Below are 9,638 nucleotides of genomic sequence, written 5' to 3'. Positions count from 1 at the left end.
GTGGCATGTCTCTGTGTTTTCTTACTGTTTTTATTGCTTTGATGTGGGCATGATCCCCTTTTTCGTTATTCCAGCTTTATTTTATTTTCGCTAGAGTGGCAGCCCTGGCCAAGATGAGCCGTCAGGACACAGGGTTGGCACAGGCAAGGCTGGATTTGCAGCCTTCCTGCAGCTACAGCCAGGAGCTCATCCCTCTCCTGCTGTCTGCGCTGCCAGGATCATGCAGAGGTTTTGGCTGTAGCTGTAGATTATGGTTCAAGCACTGTTAGCAGGAGGTAGGTGTGTTTACTGTGCACAAGATTTTCTTCCTGGGTAACAGGAAAGCCCCAGGATTTCTAGGAGCTGTAGTGCAGCCTAAAGTGGAAGTTGAGCTTTCCGTTAAGAGGTGGGAAGGAGATGATAACATTTTGTGGACTGGATATTTTTTCCATCTGCAAATGTAAAGCTAAAAAAACTGCCTTCAAAATCAGAGGCTTGAGGAAAAGCAAAATGAAGAAAGTCAGTTAGTTGGAAAAACAGCACCAGGCAACTGTCATTTCTCTTAAAACAAAGCTAATCTTTTTCAGTGCTGTGTTTTTGGAAACCTTCGGAAACTTCATCTTCTTAACCTTCGAAGCAATTCTGTAATTAAAAAAACAACTCTTCAGCTGGATATTTTCAGACACTTGTTACTGTTCTAGTTGCACATCTGCAAATCTGGGCGAGACCCAGAAGTTCTGCAGGAGTCGGGTCTGAGCAGTCCTTCAGGTCCCCTGCAGGTGCCCCATCGCGTCGCTCCGATCCGCCTCCCAGCTGCCGCCCTGCAGTTACGGCCAGGCACCACGGGGGAGGGTGGATGAGATTGCGCAGTTCCTGGTCAGGAACCCCGCGTCCAAATAGGTCACTCTGCACAAAGAGCACAGTTCTTGGGAGAGAATTTAGATTTGACCCATTGCCCTAGACATACCATATTGATTCCCTGCAGAATCCTTAAAAAATATGCAGAATGAAAGTTGGATGCGAGGGCCGTGTGTGAGTTTGTGTCAGTGTTTTCTGCTACAGAAGCCCGGATCAGGAGAGTTGAGAAGTGTGTGAAAAAACCTCCCGGTGCCGGAGCCAGTGAGTTACTCCTCCATCGGCACTACAGGCTTCATCGCCCCGACAGTGAGACCCGTGAGATGGGCCTGTCTAAGAGGTGGTTGTGGTTTCAATTCTTCCAGGACCACTGGGCTCCATGAGTCTGCTGGCCGCGATGACCACTGGGCTCCATGAGTCCGCTGGCCACGATGGTCATGATGACCACTGGGTTCTGTGAGTCCGCTGGCCATGATGACCACTGGGCTCTGTGAGTCCGCTGGCCGTGATGACCAAGTTTTGTCATTTAGAGATCTTTAACTTGCTGTGATCAGGATCTTCAAAAATGTGATCACAGTTCAAGGTAAAGTATACTACACAAGAGCAGCCAGTCTGATTGATTTATCATGAGGTGTTCCTCTGTTCACCTCCATAAAACCAAAAGGTTGCTTCTGTACTTCTGTGCTAAAAACTGTGTAAGTAGTAAGAGTATCACGACCACCTTTGTGAAGCAGCCATCACGTTAGTCATATTGCTGCTGTTATAATTATTTTATTTTGATATTTACAGTGCTTAGTTTCAGCTCCCCAGCCTGTTTAGAAAATGCACTTTTTTCCTATTGAGAGAAAAAGAATGCATATGACAACGCAGCAACGTAGCTCAAAATGGATGTTTACATGGCTGGAGCAACATCTAGGATGATCCTGCAATAAAACCCAAGAGCGTGTTTTACTTCTGTCTGATTGCCAGTGCTCTGAAGCCAGTGAGTGTCATTGCAACTGAGCGGGCTGTGCAACAGGCACTTAGTTAATTACTAGGGACGGGGCTCTAATCAATTATCATGATGATGTTGGATAATTGTTTTGTAATGATTTGTTACCTGTCAAGAAAGTACTGCATGTAAAATGTCTGTTCTTAGGTTGAAAAGCAAACTTGCCAATGCAGTGCTAATGGTATGTTTGCACTGAAAGAGGGCAATTAAGTAAAAAGCATCTCCGTCCAGCTGGCACGATGCTGTTTCTCCATGTTGCTGCAGTAATGGCACAGCAGCTAGTGGGATGACCCGTTTAATGTAATAATGTAATGTTTCTTTATTAGCCCGTTACAATTTCTTGCATTAGGAATTCGTCTTTTCGCATTCCCCAGCTTTTCTCCATGGAGACACAGACACACAGACAGGGAGAGAAGCTTGGGGTCAGAGCACAGGGTCTGCCATTGTACGGCGCCCCTGGAGCAGTTGGGGTTAAGGGCCTTGCTCAGGGGCCCAACGGAGTAGGATTCCTCTGCCGGCCGCGGGATTTGAACCGGCAACCTTCCAGTCACAGGCGCAGATCCTCCAGCTGGGCCTTGGGAAGAGCACAATCGTTGTCTTCGAGGCCATTGTACTGCGGCCCGGTTTTAACAAGGAATACACTGGAGAGAATTTGCCGAACCTGAACAATTCAGACAAAAACTCTGACTTCTCCTGATAATCGATAGCTGTAGCCCTCAGGCTGGAGGATTCCTTGTTCTTCCTGAGGGCTACAGCTGGAGTCCAGGCTGACTGTCAGAGTGACACTCCCTTCCTTTCAGACCCCTGGCACGCCTCTGCCGCCCAGCTGCCCCAGTCCGCTCGGCACAGCTCGCCAGGCTCCGGCCCCCGTCGTTGGCGCCGGTGCTGGTGGCCTGCAGTTGTTTCCAGTCGATCACGGGAAGAGCTCGCTGTGTCACCTGTAGGGTTGTTTTCACCCTACAGGTGACACAGCGAGATCAAGATAGAGCTCAGTGCACAGGCCCTGCACTTGTGCATACTTCATCTTGGCAAGTCTGGAGACGCATCTTTAACCCTCTCTTCTTCCTCTCTGGTGAAGGACCTGCTTGCATCTGCAACAAACACGTCACGCCGAATCGTGCTTTAATAAGAATATCTAAATCTGCACTTTCTTTTCACCATCCTTGTGTATAAGCTGCCACTGAAGAAGGCAATTTTGCTCTCTTGGTTTTTTATCAATATGTTTTGTCTTGATGGTTTTGCAGAAGAAAGACTTGTCTGATCTATTAATTCTTGGGATTATTCTCGCTTCAGGGTTGCATTGCAGAAGAGACCCCATCCAGAGGAATTTGGTGAGGATTATAATGGAGCTAGTCATTTATGGGATGCACAGATGCCAGCAGCCCTGATATCATTAGCTTTGAATGGGCATTGATTGTGGAGATAACTCAAACAGGTTTGTTAAAGGCAGTATTAGTGTAAATCCAGGATGAACTGACTTGAAACCTTCACCCCATGTACATTTTTTTTTTAAATTACAACACATAAGGCCAGTGTGCACTTCTCTTAGCTCATCTATAAAGAGGAAGTGCACATCTTGGTTAATTGGTTGCCAAGCAACAGTGCGAGATGTGGTGGTGTTTTTAGGCTCAGGAGTGTGGGAACATTCATTTTGAGCCTTTAGTTTAGTCATCCCCAGGCAAGAGAAAACAATGTTGACTGGATCAGGAAATAAAAAGGTTTTTAATTTCTTAAATGGCATTAGACTGACAGCAAGTTTCAAACAGCTGGTGTTTTGCCAACTTGCAATGTTTTGCTGACCATTTTAGTACAGGGTGCCTCAAAATAGCAAAATAGACATTTTCAAAATAATATTTTTTTCCGTGTTCATTTGCTAAGCGATTGCCTTCTGGGGTGCATTTCTGAACTGAGATTGACAGATATTTCTGGTGTGCTTTTCACTATCTGCATTTGTTGACAAAGTTTTTATGATCTCAAAAGTCAGGACGGAGTGATTAATGACACATGTCGTTTTCTTTTATGCTGGAATCAAAATAAGAGCTCCATAATGAAAACGAAGGCAATTCATGGAAAAAGAAACAATCCCGAGCAGGCTTTCCTGCGAGGGGCCTGTGTTTTGTCTCAATGACAGAATTGCTTCAGTCTCTTTTTTTCTGTCGTTTAACAAAACCATGGAAACAGGCGGCTTTTTTCCCCACAACCAAAGACCTGTGCCGTTGCTGTCAAGTCCAGAAAAGCAGCTGGGCCAGGGATGTCTTAAATAGGACATTCTCTTTACTCCGAAGTTTAATCAGCTGACCCTGGATTTTGTGTCTTGTCCTTGTTGTCCTCTGCGTGCAATGCCGTGACGTCTCTGCTGTGAGAAAGGGAATAAAAAAACTGATGTTGCTCCTGTTCTACTCCTATTGTCACAGCCTTCCCTGCTGCTGTTCCGTTAGAGCTGAGCTCTCTGCCTTGTTCTGCTGCAATCAGGGCCCTGGGATCAGTTTATTCAGTGCTGTGTCAGTCGAGAACAAGATGTTCTTGATAGGAAGCCCGAGCTGTGAGAAAGCAGGGGCTTGTTTGGAAAAAAACCAGGGAGAACCACAGATGTAGCCTATATATCCGCTCTGCTTGCCATTAGAGATGCCACCACACGTGCAGGGCAAGAATAGATCTGCTTGTTTTTTTACCTCCTTCATTTTTCCTTTATCATATCATTTGCGTTTATAATATTTACACTGGCTTGTCATCACCTCCCTCTAACTCATCCTGATCGCTGGCGTATGAAAACGACCGCCTCCAGAGAAAATAGAACCTGTCCAGTTTTCCCACAGCGGCTCTGCACCCGTGTGCACATACCAGCCTTCTTGGAAATCCCCAGGAGCCAAGGCAGCAGCTCCTGCCTGGTTGGTGGCTGCTCTGGTCTGTGCTTGGTGTTGTGCTGCACAAATGTCATTCCTGTCAATGGCTGCAGGGTGTGAACATGGAAAGTTTTATTTTTTAATTGAATGATGTGCCTCTTAATACTAACAATAGTGCAGTTGGGCTCAGGGAGTCTTGAGCAGAAGCCACGTATTTTGGATTCTGTTTTTAGTCGAGGTCACTTTGTAGGGGACCGAAATTGGATTTCTCGCCCCGGTTGGGATTTGAATCGGACGTGGCCAGACGGACTGTAGGCGAAATGTAGTGTTTATTTGTCTGGTTTAAATGGGGGGTAAACTAGCAGAGAAAGCCTGCCCTTTTGTTTATTGTGAAGGAAGAAACATTCAGTTTATTGGCCCTTTGTGAAATCCGCCACCTGCTCTTACTGCCCTTAAAGCAAATTTCAACATGTTGTGCATGGCACTAAGCTAGTTTATGGGGTTATGAGTCACATTGGACTACATTGTCTCTTTCGGCAGTTGCCGGGTTAAAGTTATTATAGTTTTAACTAGCCTTATATTGCTTACCTATAAGTGTGTGTCTGCTGAGTTAGGGGCATAAAGGTTCCACACAAGAGCCATCCAAATGTAATCTGAACTGGGACTGGGACTGGGGAGCTTTGCATGCTTCAAAACCCATATGATCTGAACATTTACAGAAGACTTGACTATTAACCTTAGTTTCTATATGTATGGTTTATATGTGTATAGGCAAAATGAGTAAACACCGTGCTTGCAATAACACGGCCACTGTGGGACAATTCTCTCTTCATTTCCACTGTTGTTCCCTTCTTGGTTTGCTTCCTTGTCTTACGTCAGGCAGTCAGGATCTGGCAACATTAGACAGGTAGAAATCTGAGTTTATCTCCTGCCTCTGGGGGCGACTGGCACTGGCAGAGAGCTCATGTCACTGCGTACAGGAGAGACAGGAAGTGGTCAGATTGCAGGGGTGTAGGGGAGCTCGCCTGTGGGTTTTTTCAGGGCAGGCAGCCTCTGGCTGTGATGATTTTTTCATTGCAAAATATGCTGCATTTTTTTCACAGCTTGTACCCACAAACAAAAAACACATGTTTTTGCTGCTTCCTCCTGGCCGTTAAGAAGAATTTCTTAGGTTAAGATACAGACTCTGCAGATCTCTGCAGATCAGACACAAAAAGGCTTATTCCTGGAGGGATGCCAGTCCAATGCAGGGCACACATGTAAGCACAGAGAGACACCAATTAACCTAGCTATGGGAATGTGGGATTCAGAGCATTTGGAGAAACCCCAAATGCACACCTGTAGAACTAGCAAACTCCACACAGATGGTGCTCTACTTCAGAATCGAATTCAGGACACAATCACATGCTTCTTTATGCTGGGCATGGCATTTACAGAATCCTTTTTTAAAAGATGATACATGTAAAAATGCATTAAAAATTGTATTTTTTTAAAAAAACTGAAAGCTACAGTAGATTTCTCTCTCAACCTGGGAGGTTTGTAGAGTTGTTTTTTAAAGGGCATTTTATATCCTTCGAAGTTTGCTGTTCTCACAGGACTAGATAACTCTCGTAGAAATAAATGACCAGAAGAGACATGTCTGTCACAAAACAGATTTAATACAGCACCATTTGAAACTGCTCACCTGGCATTCATTTCTACGAGTAGCGTAATGCTAGGCCTTCCTTCCCAGAGGCAGCTGCTCTCTCTTCAAGCTGCAGGCTGGAAACAGGCTCCAGGCTTCGTTTCAAAACAAGTCAAGCTTTTCCGCAAATGATTAAGTGTCGAGCTTAAACCCCGACCCTGGAGGGGATCGGTGTCAGCGCGCACCTCTCTGGGCGGACGGAGGCGATGCCATTAAGATAATGTGAAGATAATTTATGATGTCACTGCTGGTTTAAAGGCCATTACTCTGCACAGCTGGAGCGCTGGTGTAATCGAACTGGCAGGCAGATCCATCACCCAGGCCCTGCCAGGAGATGCTGCTGGGCTTTGGAAATCATGTTACTGTGTAATGGAGAAAGAAAAAGACGCTTCTTTATTTCCTCCGCAGGTGGTGCCTGGGTGTTGATGGCTGTTGAGTATCAGTGAGGATCATGGCTGACAGACGGTATTTCCGTCAGTGCTACAGACACCCAGCGACCACGCTCCCAGCCATCTGCGCTGGCAGGCCTTTCGCCTCTGGAGCGCTCGAGAGCCACTGAATACTCACTCTTGGCTCGGGGATCCTTATTATGAGGCTGTCAGACAAGCCAGGAAACTTTTCTCCTCTTAAAAAGTATCTTGACGCTGGAGCTCAGGTAAAAAGCACAGACTGCAAGGAAATGAAACAGCTGGAAGTCTCTGTTGCCCCGTGACTGACGTCTGTCTCCTGTGCCTGGGCAGAGAGAAGCAGAGACTGTCCTCCCTCGATCCCCACTGCACATTCTGCGTCACGATTTTCTTTCCTTTTCTTTGCTATCATTTGCTGTTTTGGGCAGTGGAGGGGTGTTGGGCAGGGGGGTCTCCCCAAAATAAAGGCAGTTTGCCAGGTAGCCCTGCACTACAGTGCCGGTGCCAGGCCTGTGCTGGGTGTGTACTGCACGCTGCAGTTGGCCTGGCAGGAGGATGTGACACACCACAGGCTAGCGTCCCACACACGCCCCTCGGTCTTCCTGCTGCCAGCTCACACACCTGGCACGCAGAAACAGACCTGAGGAAGCCAGGTCTCGTTGGCTTCCTGCAACCACAGTCACGCAGATCAGCGAGGGATCAGGTGTGCTTTGCAACAGATTATTGTCTTCAAAAGCATCCATGTGTCCACTTAGATCAAAAAAGAGGCATAAGGCTTTGTGATGTGCACAAAAGGTTTAAATTTTTAATTGAAAACCATGCTTTGGAACCTCTTCAGTCCTTTCTGTCCCCACAATTGTTCTCTTCTCATTTAAGCTCTTTCATTTTCGGTTAACTCTGCGGTTCAGTCCTGGGATTCGAGAATACTCCTAACAGAGAGGCAGTTCACCTCCAGCAGTGACTGCAGCAGGAGCGTGTTGCAGAATCATTTCTACCGAAGGTTCACATCTTCTGGATGACTAGTGGAAGACTAATGCATGTGTCTTTGAAGTTATGGGACCAAAAACAGTAGATTCAGTTCTGAGGTATGGGGAACAGCTTAGTATCTTATTGTGGCCAAGATTGCTATTCCTGTTTGGGCTGTTTAATTTTTGCCAACTATTCCCTGTGAACCCCTTTGGGGGCTGTCTGAATTGACACATTAGACAGGTCAGCTGTTGCCTTAAGTAAAGCGCTTGAGGAACATGCACCCACATTCGTGCCACTTGTGAGACTGCTTAGATCAGCCTTCTTTCACAGCATGTGCAGTGTACAACATGCTTAGAAAAAAAGCCCAGTCTGCTACCTCTTCACACTGCTTGGGAGTCACGGGGGAGCTTGGCTGTTCCCATGACTTGGGACAGAATGGTTCACTGTGGATCATGGATTAGTCACTATGGAACAAAACATTATTTAATATTTTGATAGAAAAGTGAGTGTGTGTGTATATACATTTCTTTTTCATTATTTGTTTGAATGAGGTCCTTAAGCGTGGAGATCTACAGTAAGCCAGGACGAATCAAAATAAGACTACCGTACTTAAAAACATCAGCTGCATTAGCTTATTTATTTGCCTGAAAACGTCAGATAAACGCTGCCTGGAACATGAGCTCAGGAAGCCATAGAATATCACCACTGTCTAAAGTTTGCCGAGAAGTCACTCTGAAGCCCTGCCTGGAGAAACATATCGTCCTCACAGAGATACAGTGAAAAGAAGCCACAAAACACAGAAGCACAGCAAATTTTCTAACCGCTTATTCCAATTTGGAGGTGGAGCCTAGCCGAGCAAACAACAGACACAAGGCAGGGTATGCCCTGGACATGACAGCAGGCCATCGTAGGGCAGACACAGACGCAAACACACACACTCACAGCAGGGCCAATTCTCCCAGAAGCCAAGAGCCCCGAAAGGGAACCCACATGAACATGGGGAGAACATACAAATGCCACACAGACAGCACCCCAGGAACTCAACCCAGGGCCCCAGAGCTGCAAGGCAGCAATGCTGAACACTGCGCCCCCATGCAAGCCCCTCGGAGGGCTCACTAGTGAATAGTTGGCGAGAAAGAGTTAGAAACCTGCTCTTCCCGTGCGTGAGACACGCTGTTTGTGTGTACGTACTGGAAGGTAAACAAGGTGCCTGGTTCAGAGAGAGAAAATTCAGGTGTTTATGTTTTCTGGTGTTATGCACTTTGAAACATATACAGTATAAACCAACAAGAGTGACTCGGTCAGATCACTACCCAGTGCGTGAGCTGCTGTGTGAGATGGTCTTTCTTGCCTGGCCCTGCGGATTGTAAAAACAAAAGGCAATTATGTGATACGGTGTAGCCGAGTTGTAGAAGCACAAGCTAGTAAGAACTCGAAAGTGTTCAAGATCAGCGGCAGTTTTACATCTGCTGCATTGCAGACATTTAAAACAGGGGATCAGATACCAACAACATTTCACAATGTTTGCAAAATACTTACCTGTTAAAAACAAAGCAGCATTTTTATTTTGAAATGGTATTTTCAGTTTACCTATATTGCATGCCATGTTGTGGAAATATAAAACTCTGTACATATTCCTTTTTAAAAGCTGTAATAAAATATTCTAAATGAATACAACAGCTCGATTGATTTGGGGAGGGGGGGGATTTCAACATGCAGTGTGATCTGCTCCCAAAGGCTGCAGCTTCAAAAGGGAAGATGGATCTGAAACCTGAACTCTGCTTGGATGACCGGAGTGAGGAACCGGTGTAGCACAGGCCTCTGATGTATCAGGGTCACAGCCCTTAGAGAGCAGTCATAGGAACACAAGGGAACAAGTAAGAGGTTTATTCCCTGCTGAAAAGAGAAGA

General features: G+C 46.1%; 1 long non-coding RNA gene across 1 annotated transcript; it reads left to right on the top strand.

The window, feature by feature from the left end:
• The first annotated feature begins 2,393 nt into the window (after positions 1-2,393).
• Positions 2,394-9,290, top strand: LOC148672068 (uncharacterized). The gene is made up of 2 exons (XR_015935644.1): positions 2,394-3,260; positions 6,761-9,290. It is a non-coding gene; the product is annotated as an uncharacterized LOC148672068 (long non-coding RNA).
• The last annotated feature ends 348 nt before the right edge of the window (positions 9,291-9,638 follow it).

Source organism: Lepisosteus platostomus, chromosome 4 (genome assembly GCF_059453375.1).
Source record: "Lepisosteus platostomus isolate fLepPlt1 chromosome 4, fLepPlt1.hap1, whole genome shotgun sequence".
NCBI lineage: Eukaryota > Metazoa > Chordata > Actinopteri > Semionotiformes > Lepisosteidae > Lepisosteus > Lepisosteus platostomus.
Note: the sequence above shows the minus strand (reverse complement) of the source record. Positions and strands in the feature narration are given on the sequence as shown.